At 41.3% G+C, this 22,909-nt stretch overlaps 1 pseudogene; it reads left to right on the forward strand.

The window, feature by feature from the left end:
* Positions 1 to 3,365: 3,365 nt before the first annotated feature.
* LOC149202564 (ABC transporter G family member 36-like) overlaps positions 3,366 to 22,909 on the forward strand; it is a 40,181-nt pseudogene continuing 20,637 nt past the window's right edge.

Below are 22,909 nucleotides of genomic sequence, written 5' to 3' on the forward strand. Positions count from 1 at the left end.
CCTCCGGCACCAATAAACGAGGGTTATGACCAAAGAAGCAAAGTGTGCTGCGAAGCAGAGGGGCCCCGGAATGTGCTGCGACACTACTATCGTGGTTGCACCCACACTTAAGGAAGAATATAAACCCCAAACTGATAACCCAGATGCTTCAAAGGTTCTCGCAGCCCGGGCTAGGACGGGACGAGCCGAACTTGCACCAAGGGTGCGAACACCTCACTAGCATTTGAAGCTACAGTCTCAGCACCTCACACAATTGAAAGAAGGCATGGGACCATAAACCAGTCTGTGAAAATCCGGTGGGGAAAAAGGAGTCTTCACCAAACTAGGAAATTCTCAAGTTCGCAGCTGCACCTCAAGGATAGCACTACCATGGGGAAAAGTCAAAAGATAACCGTTAGTCACTTGGGCCCTGACAAGCAGGTCAGATCACGTCAGAAAGGAGCATGTGGCGGGACATTAAGGTGAAAGTTCCAGATGAGATATGCAAATATTTTCCAACTCGGCACCACGAATGAATTGAAAATGGGGGGAAGAGATTTTTTCAAAGCTCATAGTATGTGGTAGGTACTGGATTTTGGGCACTTTGAGCCAGCAAAAAGCAGCAAGTACGTGGCTACCAGGCACTCCATGAGTACTATGGCAAGAACCTGAGCATGAGTCGCCGAAGAAATCCAAATGAATCAAGAAGAGATCGAAGAGGTGACTCAAGTTCTTGAAGTTCCTAAGCCCCCACGCACCCTGCGACCTAGGAGGAGCAAGCAAAAGATGAGTCCATTCCAGGCCTCCGCAAGATTCAACAAACGCTCGGCAGTTGACAATGGCAAAGCAGTGACCACCGAACCCGCAGAGGAGGATGACAACTTGCAAGACCTGATCGATCAAATTGATGCATAGGCGGAGGAAGAAGAAATTGCGTTCTAGTTCCCGTCGTTACCCCCGTATCTTTCTCCATGGATCGGGACGACCAAGCTAGTGAAAGACGTAAACGCTTCAAAAACTATGCTCCAGAGCCTGCTTCTTCCGGACGATATAAGGTTCAAAGGGTTGCCAATGGGGCATGTTCCAAGCACCAAATTTGAAGATTGGGACCTTGCAAACAACGACAAGTTCCCCAAACTAGTCGAAGGCACGCTATTGCCGCAGAAGTGGTTACTATGCATGGAGAGGGCCGGACTACTAAATCTCAGGTGGATACCTCACTATCACTGCATGACCGTCACCATCTTTGTGATTCGACAACTGCTAGGTCTCATCCATGATGAATATCTCTAGTTGGAAGAACCAATCCCAATCATAGTTGACCTAATCCACTGGATTACGCACCTGCCATATAAAGGGAATAACCCTGCAGACATAGCCAGAACCAGTAGCGAGGGAGGCCTCACCGAAACAGTGAAGGAAAAGTACCATTTGGATAAAGGAAAGTGGGGGTATGTCATAGCAAGCATCAGCAACCACGCAGTACGAGTCACCACTCAGATCCTAGCCAGTAAACTTATGTGAAAATGTCGTGCAGATGAGGTGCCTGTTAGAAAAATATTATATATGACAGAGAAATGCAAGACATATAATATGTGGAAAAACACAAACACATAAAACTAGAGAGACACAGATATATGTGGTTCACCCAGTTTGGGCTACGTCCACCCCGAACAGCCATCCCTTCCTTTCTATTATCCAACAAAATGAAGAGACACAACCTACAACAGATTCGCTGTAATATCCTCTATTTTATCTCACAGTCTCGCCTCTCTATTTCTCGCTCTGAGAATACACATCTATCACACAACCTCAATACAATGAACTCATACAAAGAGAAAGGTTGCCTTCTAGGGAAAAAGACCCTAAACTAAACGTAAGTTCTACCGTCAGATCATTCGCTTAATGAACGGCCCAGATTGACTAGAAATTACTATACTTTTACAAGGCAATTTTACATCTGTTTTTAGCTTCGGGGGCGCTGCAACTTTCCTAGGGTATATATCCAGCTGAAACAAAGACCTCTAAATAATGATGCTCCACACCCAACAGTGCCCACCACTGTCATTGCATTGTCAGGACAGTGTGCCGAGGGGGTTTAGTTCAATTGGGCACAATTTTTATGTGACGATTTTCTGACCAATTGTCAAGAAGCACATGACAAAGGTAAGACCTTTCATTATGCATGGTTGCTCTTACCAATCCTTCTAGTTACAGGTGACCTACCACAGGAGAGCCAGTTTCCCAGCATTGAGGATAGTCTACCCGAAGCAGTACAATATATTTCACTCTGGGCTGCAAAGGATGCAGCAAGGGTTTTCGTAATCCGGGCATTTTTGACCTCCATCAAAGGAAAGATACGAACGCGAATTGCTCGAAGACTGCGCATGTCCCCCACAATTTACAACAATTTTCAAAGCACGACCGAGTTCAAAGCAAACATGCATCATGTGTATATCTGTGCGTGGAAGGATCTAGAGTGCTCTTGGGTCACACTTCCGTTCCTTGCAATGGATTATGCCATTTATGTAGTACTAGCAGTATGGCCCTTGGAGTGGCACGCCCCATACAAGACCATTCTCGACTGAGTGGCCGCACAACCGCAGAAGAAGGAATGCTAGCAGAGACTCATCCAACTGGTAGAAAAAACATGACAGGAACAACAAGCCGCTTTGCAGCAGGGGGCGACCACGAGCCCGATAACAATGGGGAACCAGACAGATCAGGGAACAGATTTGGAACAGGATCCACAACACGAAACAGAGATGCAGGACCACCTCAAGCGGTCGTGGACCAAGGAATCACTGACCACCTGGAAAACGTCCTAAATAGCGAAGGCTCTGGAAAAGGACTTCATGGACAGTACCCAGCCCGCAGGCAATGTTACCACCAGTGCATTGCCCGAACTAATCACTACACAAACAACTGTGTTGGGAGAGATCAGAGTGCAGTTACAAGCCTTATAAGAGCGACCCCCCGGTTGGGTCACTCGCGAGCCTGCAGAAGACACAGCCGCCACCGCGCAGATGGTCAACACGCACACACCACACATCCTCTCATTGTGAGCTGAGGTTGTCCAAGCCACAACCCCAAGCGACGAAGGTAGTTGGGAATTAAATCTAGCCGCTCTATCTAGAGACGTACTATACCTACTGCAAGAGGGAGTAACTCAGGAATTTCGTGCCAGGGAAGGTCGCACGTTCCACATCTTGATAGGATAAAAGGCAAAGATAGAACAGATCACTCTCTCGCATGATGACCTGGCTGTAAAACATTGAGAGGTAGAACAAGCTGTGACAGAGGCATGTCATACGATCCTCGAGCTAGCCATCACCGGGGACCTCCCCCTAGCTACCAAGATTCAACACATCACAGCTGGCTTTCGTATGGGCGAAGCAGAGGCCGCAAGGAACCAGGAAGAGCTAACGTTAAAGGTTGCAGAGCTTCGTCTCAAGGCTTGGCCTCCCACACCTCCAGCTGAGCGGGAATGTCGCGGTGGCGAATTTGCAGGTAGACTAGAAACAATGCGTAGTGTTGTTCGTGAATGCTCAGGACTACTCGGTCAGTCGCTCAGGATACTCACCGCCCTTCAGGAGGATCCAACCATACAGTGAGTAGAAACCGAGGTGCACGAGTTGCAACAGGCTTATGACACCACCCGTGGCGCTGCCCAGGTGGTCATTATCACACAGCGGTTGGCCAAGATGAAGGAGGTCTAGGTGCTCAAATCCCAAGTTGACACAGTGTGACAATAGGAGGCAGCACTTAAAGACCGTATCTAGCCCTGGCTTAACGAAGCGTTTAGTGTATCTACAACCATTGAAGGCAAGGTCATGCAGATGCAGGCAGTATGTGTGACGGAGCAAGCAGCTGCGAATGATATGGATGCCTCAGTGGCTCACTTGGAAAAGGTATAGAGGTTCCAGTCGAATTTGTTGCAGAGACAGGTGAGATACAAAAGTTTCTGACCGACCTCCGTGCAAAGATTCCCACACCAGCTTAGTGACTAGGCACGAGTCACGATGATTGTGTTGGGGGACTATTGGGTAGCAGAAGCCCCGCGCAACAGTCATGGGGCGCGAAGCCCACATTTTTGGGAAAAGACAGGGTAAAGTCTCTGCGGGATGAGCAGAGCGCGATAAGTCAAAGTCAAAGGGGTACTCCGCCCAAAAATAATGTAAATAAATGTAAGTCAAGTCGGCCCGCCCATGAATCACAGTCCATGGAAAGGTATAAATAGAGTGAGGCTCTATGGGTAGAGTAGCTAAGTTTTGTTGTATGGTTTTGGATCTGACATGTAATTGTTTTTTAAGAAAAGCATTCTAAAAGCGTGTGTAAGTCCGAGTCAAGGGTATGGGTAGTGGATAGAGGCTCTGTAGCTGTGTGCGCAGAGGCTTGGGAGAGTCTACAACTGTGTGCGTAGACCCTTGTATCTGAGTGCACAGGGCGGATCTGGATGTACTAGTGATAAGTGGAAATAAAGATAAGTTCCTTCTGAAAATTCCGTGTCAAATCTAAATTATCACGAATATGGCATTTTGTATGAATAATAAGACTGTTTTGATCTATGCGCATATGATTGCTTATTGAATACTTTTGAATCTAGGTTTAATCTTAATACGTGAACTGAATAAATCTGATAAATGTTTGCTTAAAGATCATTCTAAAGTGGATCCGAGTTGCAATAATTCCTCCAATAGATTAGACCTGTAGATTGCACACTAATAGACAATAAGAGATATTCGGGATCTGCGCAAATACAATGCAGCGCGAAGCTGCAGAACGGGGCGCGAAACCTCCAAACCACATCAAGGCATCCCAAGGGTGCAGAAACCTGGTTCCAGAACCCTCCCCTGCTACCTCAGGTGAGACCTCAGTCCGCGCTTCGCGAGCTATTTCCAAAAGGGCTGGTAGTTGCGGGATTTTCTTGGCTAAATAATTCTTCCGAACCTAGGTCAGGCCCATATAAGCCAACAGGACTGTACAAATGCTATGATGATATCACAATAGGATCGAACAAAGGATTCTGAGGATAAACAACCAATTCAAGATGACCTTTAGTAGGTGGTAAACTCTCAAGAGTCTGGACAGGATTGTCTGAGATTCCAGGACAATATCAGAAAGTGACCCAGTATCTGAGGGAGGTGGAGGATGAGATGACAAAGGTTGAATGCTTAGAACAATTCCGAGTTCAACACCTTGGTCCTCAAGTGATTGCGGTAATTCAGGAAATGGCTCCTCAGACAATCTTTCAGATGGAGGAGAGGAAGAGGAACTAGGTGAACCAGATGGTTCAGCCACGATGACTTCATCTCAAATAACAGGAAAAGAGAGATAAATTTCAAGGCTTTAAAATGTACTTTAAGGAATACTCATGATTTGGTCTAGAAAAGACTAACAGGGATGTTATGAGATCATGGGCAACAATTTTTTAAGACGCATAAACAAACTGGTGCTCTTTCATGTTTTAAGAGTCGAGAAAGAAACAAAGATGACTCTATCACTTTCGATTTGAAACGAGCTCGAAAGGACAAGCGCTCGGATGATATTTTAAGTTTAATGAGTCAAAAATATCAAATGACTACTCAGGATGATCTAGGTAAAAAGGATTACCAGGTAACTGTGAACTGCAGAATACCTCTCGGCGAATCGAGAAGTACGGGTAGGCAATCTCCCCGAATGCTGTGTTCGGTGTATCACATTTATATGTCAGCAAACTAAGATTCCTATGGATAAAGGATTGTAGCCTAGTGATCTGAAATGATCATATGTTAAAACTGATGTAGAATTGATTAGCCATTAATGAATTGAATGTTAGTTGAAAGTGAGGAAATCGAGAGAATTTCTTGAGAAGAAAGACTTTATGACAACTGATTAAGCATAAGAAAGATGCATAATAGAAGTGAAAACAGTAAAAACACAGCGATACCAGGCAAAAAAGTTGATTATGGAGTTCGTCTGTGATGGACTATGTCTCTGAGTCCGCTTTCAAGATGGGCGACCACTTTATTAGGATTGAAATAGTAGAGGTCGATTACACAGAGATTTGACCAAGTTGAATGTGCATGTAAGCACTTCTAGTCACTGTAAAAAGGAAGCTCTCTGAACCAGGTTTCCAATGTCTGTCACGGTTCCCAATTCTGACTCCGGATGGTCCTGTTACATCGAAAACAAAATAACAACCTCTAACCTCCAGAATCTACATACAAAAACCAAAATCTCCAATATCCCATCAATGAACCAAAACTGCCTTTTTAACATCCACCAGGTGCATTCGAACCCCTTAGGATGAGTTTGGGATGAACATGCTGCAATCTGGGGTGGTTTTGTCTCGGTCTAGTCATACCATGACACCTAACAAAGAGGTTACAAGGTGGAGGAATTAATTTAGAACAAAAAAAACCATATAAAACCCAAAATACACTTTGGATAAGGCCCTAGCTGCTGGCGGCTTACTAATCAGGTGGAGGAGGTTGATGGCCCATGTGAATAGGTGAAGGACTAACCACCATCTTCTATCTCCACGGTCTTCCCTGACGGTTCCGGCTACGATCACGCTGACTTTTTGCATGTGCCCACGTTTCTCCTCTCATCATAGCTCACCCTGGTGGTTCTGATGCGATCTAGGTTGATGCCGATGGTTAACTCCTTGTCTGCTCACATATCCCAACCTGCATGGTTTCCAAACCTAGAGGTTAACATACTTTGTTGTGGTTACATTAAAATTGCGGTGAGCTCCATTCACATGACCAATCTTCTCTGACGCAGTTTCATAACTTGATAGTCAATTGCTAACTCGCCGGCCGATCTCCGTTCACATGTGGTGTTACTCTGCTGCGGAGAGAGGTGTCAGTTAGGGCCTGTTTTTTAATTTGAAAAGTTTTATATTGTTTTGTAATGTTTTAAACAAGGCCGAGAGTATTAGTTAGGGTTAGTTTTAGGGTCACATTAGGTTTTGAAACATGTTTTCAATACATTCAAGTCTGATAGGTATGAACATAGGGTTTAGGTCTTAATGCATTTTGAATGTTTCATTTAGGTTATAGGTTTAGGTTTTATACATAGTTGTAATGTAATGTGATATACCATGTCTGATAGGTTTGATATGTTTCGGGTTATGTGTATTAGGTTTTAGGATAGCATTATTTTGTTTTTAAAAACCCATGTACAACACATTGTCACAATGTGACATAAAACCCAAATACATATCGTCGACAAAGCTTCTTTTGCGACGACATCACATGACGATGAACCATATCGAACCCTTGCAACAGACGACACACCCATGTCAATGATCATCCTTGGCGGAACTGTCGATGAGAACTTGTCGACAACCAGATACAAAACCATCACCATGAAAACCCTGAACCATAACAATACTGTCGAGACTGAATGACACCGGAATGAATTGCTGACGATGACACTGAACATTGACGATGGACCTATGCAACTGATCTGACGAGATCCTCCTGGATCAATCCTCTCCACTTGAAAGCTTTTGGACCACAAAAGTTTGACTAAATAAATAGTCAATGAGGGTAGAGCTCCCTCACTTTCCACCTATTCTGATGATGTACCAATACATTCGATCAATCATCTGCAAGTGATGACCTTGATGATGTTGACCATGGAAATTTTTGATTCGGTGACCTATTCCATCCATTTGTATTATGAACAACTTGCGATGATGGTCAAACAACCTATTATGGACATGGAAATTGATTTCTTTCCATGAAGAACCATGAGTTAGTGATTCATAATAATCTTTGAAAAAAGTTTCTATAGGAGATTGTTCAATACCATTAACATGTATTAAAAATTTATTTTGCAGAACGACAGACACAATCAAAGATATTCTTGACATCAAACTAGCTACTTGACTTGACATACTTTCCTACTTCCTGATTACTAAGTGAACTTGTTGCAAATAACCCATCAAACTGTAAGGTGAAATTTGCTGGAACTTAGTTTGTCCTTATAAGTATTGAATTAGCTGTTGATTTGTTTGAATCACTTTTTCCTTATTCATTAAATGATTTTTCCATTGATTATCACTTTCCCCTAATGCATACGTTTCCCTTAGACACTTTGACACTGCTTTAGAAAAGGCTTTGATATGAAAACAAAGAGGTTTCCTCTCCACTTGAAAAGAGGTTTCGAAACTATTCGAAACATGAAATGGTGACACAATATAAGAGAAATTTAACACTGACTTTCCCCAATACTGACCTGTATCCCTGGAACTGTTAATTTCCAAACTTGGACTGAATTGATTCATTCCGACATTAGGAAGAGGAGCTTTAGGCACAAACTGTAATTCATGTTGTATTCCCTGCTTATGAGTAAGATGTTTGGTTTTACATAGAACTAGAATAGTTTCTATTTATTTAATCAAACCATCATTAAGCTAAGTCTCATAATCTGAACAAACATCATGTTGATTTTTATGTTTTTCCTTTACACACATGATTACAAATCTCTTATTTGAGATTATTAATCGCTTCATCTGATTAGCAACAACTAAATTCAAGTGATTTTTGTTTTGATGTGCCCTAACAATAAATTCAACGCAATCTTTCTTAAGGTGATATGTATTCTCTCTCCTGTAAAACATTGCATCACGATCATAAAGATAAGGACTTCCTAAGACAACTCCACATGTGTCTACTGGAACCACATCTAATTCCACTTCATCAATGTAATTAGCTGTAATGGAAAATCTTAATCGACACTGTTTGGTGACTTTTATCTAAGTTGATTTATTTAACCATCCTAATGGGTAAGGTCTTGGATGATCCCGTGTTTCCAAACCCAAAATTTTAACTAAATATTCAGATATTAAATTCCCCTGTGATCCACTGTCAAACATTGTATCTATCTTTGTATGCTTAGAAGTTATCATTATGTTAAACAATTCAAGTCTTTTATCCTCATTTGAAGGATTTATTTTTGATGAAGATGCAATAGTTTTCGAACTTGAATTAGTGTTAGAAGTTTTACCTGTCGTAACCATGGCAGTTATCCTCCTTTCATCACCTCAATCTGAACCTAGATGCTGCTAGACTGTTGCAATTGCCTTCTTTTCATCCTTCTCCTTAAGGAACTTTTTGGGCTTAAGTTTTGGATGAAGTTTCCAACACTTAGATTCATCATGACCGATTCTTTGGTAATGAGAACAAGTAGGCCTTTCCTTCTGAGCTATCGCTGATTTCTTTCTCTTCGAATTATTCCTTCCCTTACTATCATTGGAATATTTGATTTCCAACTCTTTGGATGATTGTGATGAAAACTTGAATGGTCTGCCACCTGATTCAATATGTATGGCCTAAACACACACCTCATCAAAATCATCAGGATTAAACATCAACAATGTATGCTGCAAATATGAATGTAAACTGCCGATGTATTTAATAAAGTTTCACATGTATCCAATGAAATACCAAGAGACAATGCTTTCTTTCTAAATTCCTGAGTAAACTCCTAAAAATTCTACCCTTTAGCTTGCCTCAAATGCTACCAATCAATAACAACTTGCTGCATGTATCCTAAAGGATATAATTGTTTCCTAAGAGATTTTAAAAACTTAGACCATGAAGAGATGAATTTTCCTTTACGCTTTACATCTATATGAGTTTTACTTTCCCACCAGATTAAAGTTGTTCCCCCCATTCTAAGTGTAGCTAGCTGAATTTTAGTTTTATCATCAGAAATGTTATGAATATGACAATACACTTCTAACTACTTAATCCAGTTATCTAGCTATTCAGGATTCATTTTGCCATCATAAATAGGTAACTCAAATTTCATATCAAGTTTCAAAAGAGATGTTTTCTTAGGTTTCTTTTCTATTTCAGATTCAGCACTAGAAGAAGAAGAAGAAGATGATGGAGATGATGGAGGTGAAGGTGGTTTATCATCCTTTCCTTTACCTTTATCCTTTTTCGATGTCTTTGAAGAAGAAGCTGCATCTCTCACCTTCTTGTCTTCGTACAGTTCTCCCAACATCTACTGCATAGTCAAGAATGCTTGCTGAAACTGTTCATCACTCATCTTAGTTTCAATGTTTTCACCTACATCAAATCCTGTCATGGTCGACTTATGAACGACTCATCGCTTTCCAATCTCTGAATCAATCTGCTCAAGGATTCCTTCTGCTCGTTGCGACTTTGACCTAGTTAACATTCAATGGAAAATTCTACAAACACAACCTGCTCTGATACCAAATTATATGATCTAAAATGATCATATGTTAAAACTGATGTATAATTGATTAGCCATTAATGAATTGAATGTCAGTTGAAAGTGCGGAAATCAAGAGAATAGCGTGAGAAGAAAGACTTTACGACAACTGATTAAACATAAGAAATATGCATAACAGAAGTGAAAACAATAAAAACACAACAATACTAGACAGTAAAGTTGATTACAGAGTTCGTCTTTGATGGACTACGTCTCCAGGTCCGCTTTCAAGACGGGTCACCGCTTTATTCAGATTTAAATAGTAGAGGTCGATTACAGAGAGATTTTACCAAGCTGAATGTGCATGTAGGCACTTCTAGTCATTGTCAAAAGGAAGCTCTCTGAACTAGCTTTCCAATGCCTGTCACGGTTCCCAATTCTGACTCTGGATGCTCCTGTTACATCAAAAACAAAAAAACGGCCTCTAACCTCTAGAATCTACATACAAAAACCAAAATCTCCAATATCCCTTCAATGAACAAAAATTGCCTTTTTAACATCCACCAGGTGCATTCAAACTCCTTAGGCTAAGTTTGGGATGAAAATGCTGCAATCTGGGGTGGTTTGGTCTCGGTCTAATCATACCATGACACCTAATGAAGAGGTTACATGGTGGAGGAATTAATTTAGAATGAAAAAAACCATACAAAACCCAAAATACACTTTGGATAAGGCCTAGCCGCTGGTGGCTTACTGACCGAGTGGAGGAGGTTGACCACCCATGTGAATAGGTGGTGGTCTAACCACCATCTGCCACCTCCGCGGTCTTCCTCAGCGGTTCCGGCTACCATCGCGCTAAATGTTTGCACGTGCCCACGTTTCTCCGACCGTTGCAGCTAATCTTGGCAGTTTCGACACGGTCTAGGTTGATGCCGACGGTTAACTCCTTGTCTGCTCACATATCCCAACCTCTGCGGTTTCCAAACCTAGAGGTTAACATACTCCGCTATGGTTACATTAACGTTTTGGTGAGCTCCATTCACATGACCAATGTTCTTCGATGCAATTTCATAATCCAATAGTCAATTGCTAACCCGCTGGCTGATCTCCGTTCACATGTGGTGTTACTTCGCTGCAGTGAGAGGTGGCGGTTAGGGCCTGTTTTTTAATTTGCAATGTTTTATATTGTTTTTTAATGTTTCAAACAAGTTTGAGAGTATTAGTTAGGGTTAGGTTTAGGGTCACATTAGGTTTTGAAACATGTTTTCAATACATTGAAGTGCGATAGGTATGAACATAGGGTTTAGGTCTTAATGCATTTTGAATGTTGCATTTCGGTTCTAGGTTTAGGTTTTATACATAGTTGTAATGTAATGTGATATACCATGTCCAATAGGTTTGATAGGTTTAGGGTTATGTGTATTAGGTTTTAGGATTACATTATTTTGTTTTTAAAATCCCATGTACAACACATTGTCACAATGTGACATAAAACCCAAATATATATCGTCGACAAAGCTTCTTTTGCGACGACATCACATGACGACAAACCATATCGAACCCCTGGAATGTAAGAAACACCCATGTCGACGATCATCCCTGGTGGAACTATCGATGAGAACTTTTCGACAACCAGATACAAAACCATCACAATGAAAACCCTGAACCATAACAATACTGTCGAGACTGAATGACATTGGACTAAATTGTTGATGAAGACACTGAACACTGACGACGACACTAAACACTGATGATGAACCTGTGCAACTAATCTGACGAGATCCTCCTAGATCACCTAGTGGGGTCTCCCTTTATATACATGATGGTACGGGGAGCACAAGTCCGTACTAGTGTTGTCTAGTGCCGAAGCTATTGACAACTTCTAGGTTTAAAGATGGTAGAACACGTCTCTAGCCTAGACCTTCTATATGTGATCGTTAGGTTTCAAATGTGCCTTAGGTTAATTGAGTTCATTTTAAATTTTATCTTGAATTATGTCTTGGTTTTTAGGCCTTAGTGATGTGACTCGAAAGATCCTATATGCGGCTAAATGACACAAGAATATTTCAATTCGATGAATTGTTTACACTAGAGAGAGTAGAAAACACAATCAAATGCAAACAATCAAGCAACTGAAAGCAAAATGATTTTTTCACTACTTTACTTTTTGAAAATAAACTAATGAAAAACTCTTTCCAATTCCTATTTTCCTAATAAGTGCACTTCAAGCAGTCCTTTCACAAGTAAAGAGAATTCAATTTTCTTTTCAAATGAAAATGCAATTATAGTCTTCAATGATGCTAACTAACGTAACATATTGATGTAGCAAACTAGAATTATGTACTTTTCATGAAATGACAAAATGAATTTTTCATAAAACACTTCAATGAAAAAGTTTTCGAGACAATCAATCCTCAAGCAAATGAAAAGGCAGAAAAAAATATTTTCTTCCAAACCAATGACACAATGAGTCTACCAAAAACAAGATAAGAAATGTGATCTGCGGTGGAAAATAGATGCTTAAGCAAGCAAACGAAACTTTTCAAACTTGTGTGATGGAGATCAAAGAAATAAAAGGACTACAAACAAAATGCAAGGAGTAAATTCACCAACAACTTGACTCACTGAGTTCACAATCAGTTGAATGGATGAAAACCTAGATGCCCTAGGGCCACAAACCATTGAAGGACCCAAGAAATCAAGTAAAAGTAAGGCAAATCAACAAGCAAATGAACCAAGTCAAATGACGCTATCTAGTTAGGGAGAACATAGTCTAAACAAGCTTAGAGGCAGAAATCAAGAGAGAAAGACACACTGGTCGAGATCTAGGCTGAACCCTAATCTTTACCTAAAAGCATCGGTGTGACTCCCTAACTCAAAACAAGTGCCAGGAGGAGGTGGACACGACTGTTTTTGAGCAATTCACACTAATCGACATAATTGTTAAGCAAACAAGTGTACCAAATGAGAATGCAAGGAAAAAATAAAAATTTTCCTAAGGCTGAGACCAGACTTGCTACTATAAATTTCAGACTCAGATCAGTAAACCAGGCAAAGCAGACAGGACTAAAGGGAAATGGTGAAACTAGAAAAGTTCACACAAAACCATGAAATTACAAGCAGGCAAACAGAAGGATTGGATCCCCAGTGGAGTCGCCAATTTGTGGTGCAAGTAAATTCTAAGTGCGGACACAAACAATTCCTGTAGCCCAAGAGAGTGGGACTAGCTACAAACAAACAATCTATGGAAGATTTCCTTAAGCTAGAACCAAATAAGAAGGCCTACCTCTTAGTACGCTATCCTGCTTGGTGATGATCTTGCTTCCTTGCTCCAGCTATCTTCCGTTTCCTTCTTTCGAACACTTGAAACAAGTAAACAACAAAAAACAACAAATGTGATAATATACGAATTGTATTTATACTACTTAACAAGTCAAGAAACATTAATCCATAAACATGTGAGATGACATTTCATGTAGGAAATCGATTGATAGTTGCATCTTTATTAGTTCAAGAAGAGATTACGACCAATGTCTTGACGTTGTTGTTCTCCTCCAACATATTCGGGTTCCCACACACTTCCGCTAGCATTCCATGGATGGCCCCAACAATGGTAGTCTCAAGTCTCTTCCCTTTAGTCTTCACACCAAACCAAACTCACAATTATCCCTTACACAAACTAGAGAGCTACAAACTATGGATAACTTGTTGATTACTCCAAAATCAAAACTCCAACTAGAACTTAATTAGAACTAGCTTGTGCTTGGGAAGAAGATAGGTTTATATAGCTTTGATAGAGGGGAGGTGGTTCCTATTCTCATGGGAGAAGGTCTTATCTCTTGAGGAAGTTCCATACTAATAGGGGAAAGGAGCCCAAACTGACCTCCTCAACTCCATCCACCCTAACCATTTACCAGACTTTCGTTATGAAGCTTCTAGAGCTGGAAGCTTTGGCTCCATATTTAAAAAACTTTCCAAAAGAAGATCGGCGCGAATGAGAAAGGGCTCAGTCGATCCGATCGGCGCTAGGGATAGTTTTAATCCCCGCATATCGGGGTGAGGAGGACACAGGTCATTAGCGTCGGTCTTGTAAACTAGAATAAACAAAAGATTGTTGGGAAATGATGTAAAAGGGAATTGTTATGTCCATGAAGAGGGACATAATGGGAGTTTCTTCATGATGGGAAAGAATGTAGGGTTCACTGTAGAGGTCCTCTAGGATCATGGAACGGGGAGTACAGGGATAGTGACAAAATTTTGTGTAACAGGTGGTAAAAAAATATTTTCTTGTGACTGTCATTAAATTTCTGTGCATGAAATGTTTGGGACAGCATGACTTCTCCATTGTTTCATCGTAGTACCATAGTGTCACCAATCATAGGATAATAGTGTCATAATGTAGCATCCATGTCATCGTAATAGCATTATGTATCAGTGTCATTATATACTAGTGTAGTGATATGTCATAGTGCAACATCCACTAATTTTCCTTCAGGAGAGCTCATCCAGTAGTCTTCCAATCATCAAATGATATCTTCCATGTCATCATAAAGTCTTCCAACCATGTCATCAAGATCATCATCAAGTATAGTCCTCCATATGTCATCAAGAGCTTCTATATTAGATACATCATTGGTCTAGATCATCAATCAAGGCACATGATTGGTACTTGGAAACATCATAGTTAGTTCAAGGACTTCTTAGGGCATGACTCCATCATAGGCTTGACATCTTGACATCTTCATTGATGGCATCCTTAAACAATATTTTTTTCAACATATACCTTATGACATCATCATTTGGAGCTACACATATATTGCCTTCAAACTTACCATCACATTCTAGGGTTTCATGATGTTCATTAGGAATCTCAAGAATATTTTCCATCTCGGCCAATGCCACATTGACACCAATGATAACCTTTATTAACAATCTCCCCCTTTTTCATTGATTGCAATATTCTTTCCCTTCCAACATTCTCTTCCCCTTTGACTTCAATGGAAAAGGGGGTGCCCAAGTACTCCCCCTGTCAAGCTACTTCATTCCTTCATCAATAGTAGTTCTTCATGGGTATGTTACTCCCCCTGTCATGGTGCTATTTCATCTGGAAATATGGTCCAAGTTGCATTTATTCTGGATGAACCAACTCACCCTATGTTACAGATCCATTTGGGCACATCAATCCCATCATCTAGATCAGTGTTTTAGGGTTCATCAAACCCTAATTTCATTTGCTACATGCCCTAAACAAGTCACCCCTTTGAATGGCTCCTTCCCAGATAGTTTCATGACTTGAGGACATCCACAAATGGCCTCCAGAGGGACCAACTCAGGTAGGCCCATGTAAAGGTGCAATGCAGAGTAGTTAAGTCCATGCCAGGGTGCTCTGCAAAGCACTTAGGCTTCCTTTCACCTATACTGGGTGATTTTGAGCGAAATTCACATAGGGTTTGGGGAATATTCTTATCTTTTGGAGTCATATAGAAGGTTCCCTCACTTATCAACTCCTATGAGCTCGAAAATGGATGAGGAATGAGTTAAGATGCATCCCATCCTCTCATCCCTTCCTCCATGGAACTAATTCTAAGTATGGAAGGCCATTCAATGCCACCATTTATGACAAAACCTCCTTCATCTCCCTATAAATTGAACACTTAGCTAAGTGATCACGGGCTGGATTATGTTGAATTGTAAGGAGATAATGTTGCTATGAGATTTGGCTTTGAAGCAAGTATTGTAATGCTACAAGTTTGTCATGCTTTTGATGTGATGGGGATGGGATCCAAGTTGGAGGAATGACTTTGAATTAGACACAAATGGTTTGAATTCCTTCTTCTATTCAATAAAGTGTTTGAACCCTTCTCCCATATGTTTTTATTGTTTTATAATGCTTATATGTGTGAAATGTATCTGATTCCATTCACTTATATTCAATAGATGTTTTTCTTTGATTGATTCTTTGTTTTCTGTTGTGTTTACAAGTACTTCTTAAGCATATTAAGTACGGGAAGGAGCGACAGGATTGATACAAAGGAGACGAGAGGAAAGTGGAACTACAAGTAGGTCTTCTCATCTTCTCATCTTATCTATTTCTTATAGGGAAAGACTAAAATACTTTAAACTGTTGTTCTAGATATGGCTACTTATCTAGGGAATTAGTATTTATCTGTAGATACCAAATTCTCCAAAACAAATTGGCGACTCCAATGGGGAAGATCCTCTTTCCTAGTATCTCATCCACCTCCTAGGACATCCTTGCAGACCCTACTTGTGTTCATAGATTGTAATTTAGCTCTTTTGCATTGAAAATTTGGTAAAAAATTGAGGTTATATGACTCTTGAGTGGCCTCTCAGGAATCAGCGCAGGCTTGGTCAGGGGTCAGTGCTTTGCAGAGCACCCTTGAGTGAGAGACAGTGCTTTGCAGTGCAGTTAGGCTCTCTTTGACCTGCACTGATCCACCTTAGGTCAAATTCCCACCTTTGGATTGAGTTTTTTTCCAAATTTCTTTTGTTTGATTGCTTGTTGATTGATCAATGAATGTCATGTCTCAGAAAACAAGTTTTTATCTCCTTGTCTAGCCCTACTTTGACTTGATTGATTAATGTTTCTTAAATGTTTTCTTTGTCATTATCATGCTATAGTCAAAGTTAGAATATAGTTTATTAATCTTTGTTCGAAAGAAAGTATCGTAAAGTCTTCTTTTCCTTCGAAACATAATTGTCGTCAAAGTCTCCGTTCTTATTAAAGATTGATTGATTGTATGTGCATATTTCCTTTTGCTCATATTCACATTAAGGAAATTGAAAAGAAAAACTTGCATCATTCATATTTTAGTTTGTGAATGCTTGAAAGGAATAGCTAGGGAAATTGCATTAGTCGTGCTCTTTTCTCTTTGTCAAAGATTTGATTGCTCTATCCCTACTAGCTAAGGTTTTCATTGTTCAATTGAATGTGAATAATGCTTATCATATTCATTTCATTTTAGGAATTTCAAACATACATCACGTGGTGAAACTTGAAAGGAAAATTCTAAAGAAGATCAACTTAAAATTTATCTGAATTTACCTAATGGAGCATTGTCACCTAACGAAAAACATTTAGTGGTTGTAGGCTAGAGACGTGTTCCAGCGTCGTAAAACATAACAGTTGTCGCTAACTTGTCTACAATACATCCCGAGTGTGATACCTCATTCCATGTACGTGAGTATATTGTAGCTTGTCCACGTACCTTTGGGTATATAGGGTGGTGTTATAGTATGTAAACTATATGGGAATGCTCTTACTATGCGGTTTTTCACTAGACAACGCTAATAAGGATTGGGCCTCCATGTACTTTCGGGTATATATGGGAGGACAACACTAGGTTTCTATCCATCCTTAGGTAACCGAGTTAACCACCTTGTACACTGTGATACACCAAGCACAACATTTGGGGAGATTGCCTGCCCATACTTCTCAGTTTGCCGGGAGGTATTCTACAGTTCACAGTTGCTTGGTAAACCTTTTACCGAGATTATCCCTCATTTGTTTTGTTATGTTACTTTGATTAAAATAAAATTAATCGACCGCGGATAACATCCTCCATGATCACTCATTATTTTATCTTAGGTTGAAACATATGGCGACAAATCTGAAGTCCACCGATCAAGGAATTCCTGTTGAAGGGAATCCTAGTCCTTTTCCTCCTTTCGGAAATATTGATGCTCCTTATATGGCTACATTATCCTTACTGGAACTTACCATTGGCTTTCCAATATGGTTGTTTTCAACCTCCTTGGTTCACAACGTTGTGATTTCTCTGCAATTGAGTACTCCTCCAACTTGACAAAATCAACCTCCAGTTGATCCTAAAGTTGACCCTTTGCCTTCTGTTGGTTTATAGGGGCTTGACCTAGGTTCAGTGTTAATTTAGCCAAACAAATCCCGGTACTACTGGCCCTTTCGGCAATAGTCCATGGAGCGCGGACTGAGGTCTCACTCAAAGTCGTATGGGAGGGTGCTTAGAACCATGTTTCCGCACCCTGGAGATGTCTGATGAGTTCAAGTGGTCTGCGTTTGACCCTGTGCACATGTTGCTACGCGCACTTTCCTGTACCTCGTAGCCTGAGATACTACCTTCGATCAACACTAGGGAGTCGAACACTGTTATTACCCAAGTCCTTACTAGTATTCAATGTTAGTTGATTATTTTAGCCTACTTGTGTGCTTTAAGTTATACTTAAAAACATAAATCATTCATATAGGTGCGCACAGTAAATAAACAATATATTTGCAATTTATATCAAACATGCATTAACCCAAGAAAAAATACACAAATTGATGACAAAATTCTCTTTATTAATTCCTTCCTCAGTTAAAGACTCGACTCCACCCTGTGCACTCAGTTGTAGGGGTTTGTGCACTCAACTGCCGATGACTAGGCCTCTGTGCACTTAGCTTCAGAGGCTTCTCCTACTCTACGACCCAAAAACACACTTTTCCCTTGCCAATCAATCCCTTCGACTTGTTCTTCTATTCCATGTTTCTTTACACTTAGAGCCTCGCTCTATTTATACAATCCCATGGTCCGCGAACCATGGTTTGGTCTATCCAACCGAAATTACATTACAAAAATAGAGCGGACAACCCTGTGACTCTATAATACATTTCGCGCTCCGCGCCTCTGTTTGTGACCTCCTTAACCATGTATGGTCCTAGCCAATGCATTTTGAACTTTCTCGAGAATTTTTCAAACTTACTATCATATAGTAGCACTAAGTCATTTACCTTGAAGGATCGCAACTTAATATGGCGATTGTGCCAAGCCTTTTCATGCTGCTTTTGTACCTGCAGATGAAAACCAGCCAGGAACCATTCCTCCTCATGTTATTCCAATTGTGTGAGCCTTTCTTCCAGAGCTTCATGATCTGTCATACTTGTGAGCTCGACTATTTGTAGACTAGGTACAATATACTCCATCGCATGAAAACTTCCACGCCATAAACTAACCGGAAGGTGTTTGTCCCGTCAGTTTCTTGCACGTTGTCCTATAAGCCCATAGTGCTATAGGTACGCGCAGGTCCCAATCATTCCACTACACGTTGCACACTTTGGTTAGCGCAGTCTCCAGTATTTTGTTAAACGCTTCTACTGTTCCATTGGCTTGTGGGTGATATGGTGTGCTTTTCTGATGATACACCTGGAACTCTTCTGTAAGAGTGCTAATGGCTTCATTTAGGAAATGTGTACTGTGATCACTCATTAAGATATTCAAATAGCCAAATTTGGTCAACATGTGTTCAAACAAAAACTTCACAGCCGTAGCAGCCATGCAGTCTTTGACCAGCTGTGCTTCTGCCCAACACGTTGTTGGGCACGGAGCATGATTATTTAGAGGTCTTTGTTTCAGCCAGATGTATATCCCAGGAATATTGTACACCCCTCCACATGGGGTGGTGCGGGGGGGTCCGGGGGCCAGCGGTCCCGGGGGGGTTTTGTGGGCAGTGCCCTCGAAGCGAAAAACAGATGTAAATTGACTTGTAAAAGTATAGTAATTTCTAGTCAATCTGGGTCGTTCATTAGGCAGATGATTTGAGGGTAGAATTTATGTTTAGTTTAGGGTTTTTTTCCCTAGGAGGAAACCCCCTCTCTTTGTATGAGGGCATTGTATTGAGGTTATGTAATAGATGTGTATTCTCTGAGCGAGAAACAGAGAGGTGAGACTGTGAGAGAAAACAGAGGATATTACAGCGGATCTGCTGTAGGTTGTGTCTCTTCATTTTGCTGGATAATAGAAAGGAAGGACTCGCTGTTCGGGGTGGATGTAGCCCAAACTAGGTGAACCACGTATATCTGTGTCTCTCTGGTTTTATGTGTTTTTGTTTTTCCGCATATTTTATGTCTTGCATTTCTCTGTCATATATATAATTTTTCTAACGTGTGTTAGGTACTTCGTCGCGGTGATGATGTAGCACACACTCGTTTTTCCCTGGGGTTTGATAGGTCCCAGAAAGTAAATTGCCCACTTTTCAAAGGGTTGTAACGTCATTTGTGGATGCAAAGGCATCTTTTCCCTTCGCGATGGTTTACCAGTCCTTTGACAGATATCGCAGGCCTTATAGTGTGCTTTTGAATCTTGATGAAGGGTTGGCCACCACAACCCTACGCGGAGAATCTAATGTGATGTTGCTTGTCCTGCATAGTGTCCTCCTACAATTCCCCCATGCGCTTCCATGAGGATCTGACTTCGTTCAAATTCAAGTACGTACCTTCACAATATCTCATCATTTCCTATTTTGTATAGGTGCCCCGCGATGACAGAAAAATATGTCGCACGCACCACCAATTCCTTCTTCTGTTGAACAGAGTATTCCTTCGGTACAGTCCTTGTTGTCAAAAAGTGGATTGTATCTTCGAAATGTCCATCCGCGATGTGCACAACAAAGATTTGTGCATCAAGTAATCCTTCCTCCAGACTAGTAGGTTCCTTGCCTGTCTCAATACGTAACAAGTGATCCGGTCCTGCGTTCAGTCATCCAGGCTTTACCTTGACCTCAAAGTCATATTCTTGGAACAATAAGAGCCACCTACAGATGCGCCCCCCTAACATAGGCTTATTGACCAAGTATTTTAGCGCGGAATGGTTTGTATACATCTTGAAATGTCCTCCCAGTAAATAGTGCCGGTATTTTTGGAGCACGTACACCATAGCCAACCCCTCATGTTCGGTTGTGGAATAGTTCTTTTCTACTTTAGACAACCTATGACTCGCAAAAATGATAGGGTGATCCAAGTCCTCTCCACCCTCCTGTGTTAGTACTACTCCCAGCGCTATACACGATGCATCAACATGGACATGAAACTCCACATCCCATTTTGGGAAGACCAAGATTGGCGTAGAGGCCAATTTCTCTTTTAGTACATCCAAGCTCTTCATTCAATCATCATTCCAGCAGAACATGACATCCTTTTTCAACAGTTTCTCCATTGGCACGGTGATCTGGGCATAGCTTTTGATGAACTTCCTATAGTATCCTATGTGTCCCAAGGTAGCACGTAATTGTTTCACACTTTGTGGTGCTTCCAAATTCAGAATTACTACAATCTTCGCGGGATCTACCATTAGTCCCTGTTTGCAGACCACATGCCCCAATAGGTTCCCAAAGGGAATGAGGAATGTACACTTCTTAAGGTTCAATGCAATCTGGTGTCGTCAGCAAGTATCCAACATCAAGCGTAAGCTTGCTACGTGGTGCTTAACCAATCCAAAGACAGTCCAATCATCCAGATAGACCTCCAGGAACTTGTGGATGTATTCTTTGAATGTGGCAACAACTATGCACGAAAAGATGGTTGGCACGTTCTTCAACCCAAATGGCATAACGGTGTATTGAAAGCAGCCCCATTCAGTTGCGAAGGTGGTCTTGCTCCTATCTTCCGGCGTGATCTTGATCTGGTGGTACGTTGAGAACCCGTACGTGAAAGAGTATGCTTCTTGTCTGCCAACATTTTCCAATACTTCATCTGTGAATGGGGTCGGGAATGGGTCGTGCACACAGGCATCATTCAATTTCCTAAGGTCCACACATATTCTTATCTCACCCTTCTGCTTCTTTTCCTGTACTACCATAGGGCTTACCGAGTTGGATTCTTCCATTGGTTCAATAATTCCAGCCACGAGAATTTTGTCTAATTCTACGTGGACATTTTCCTTGTACTTCAGATTCAAGTGGTAAGGCCTCTGCTTAACTGGCTTCACGTCGGGTTTCAGGGTGATCCTCATCATCCCTAAATTGCCAATGATCCCTTTTAAGTCTGTGATCTTGGTCGAGAATAAGTCTTGGTACTCACGAAGTAACTCAGTGACCTTATCTACCATGGCATCGTCCCAGTAGTCACCAAGCATTGCATACTTCGGTTCAGCCTCCATCCCAATGTTTACCTACTTTGTTTTTACCGGCGCGGTGATGTCAGGATCTTAAATCATTGGTCCTTGAACCTCGCGATATCCTTCAGTTTCTGGAATGTTGATTTTTCGTGGATCTTCATCATCCTCCTCAATGTTTACATTGTAACATTCCAGTGCGTAGCTCAGCTGGGTCACCCATTCCAGCTACAACACTTCCATTGGCTCCTGAGGTATTTTGAAGATAGTTGCTGTTGCTGTTTGTAGCGCATCATCAACAGTATCCCACCAACGATCCTCAAACGTGAAGGTTAATAGGAATTCTTTGCGCAAGAGATCCCATTCGCTCGTGCCATGGCAGAGCTCCTTCTCAGTATACCAATTCATGGGTATGATATCCAGGGTATGATAAAATAGGTGCACCCACTCAGGTTGCGGCTCTCCCCCGTAGACCTTGGTCCATTTCGCGAGATGTGCACGTGGATCAGCCCTTCCATAATACTTTTCTGTTAGCTGTATCTAAGGCTTTCCAAACCGCATGCGCATCATTCTTCTGTAGTCGCGCCACTTCTCAAAACTTCTTTGATGCGTACCCCACCATCTTGCGGGTGTAGCACGCAGTGCCCATTTCAGAGCTTCAAAACGATGCTATTACGGTACTTCGCTTTCAAATTTATTCAGGAAATCATCCACCTCGGTCAATCTGTCATACATAGGTAGATCTCTTACCTTTGTTGTCATGTAGCACATCGACCTTGTCATCATGTGTAGTTGAGTGTGGTTACCTCGTGTAACCAATTCTACCATCGTTCTATCTCCTCATTTGAATCTGAGGTGCAGGAGCTTTTGTGCTCCCACGAAATCCT

The sequence above is a fragment of the Pinus tabuliformis genome, chromosome 2_1, assembly GCF_031772625.1.
Source record: "Pinus tabuliformis cultivar Carrire ecotype Pingquan chromosome 2_1, CPIR1, whole genome shotgun sequence".
NCBI classification, from domain to species: Eukaryota; Viridiplantae; Streptophyta; class Pinopsida; order Pinales; family Pinaceae; genus Pinus; species Pinus tabuliformis.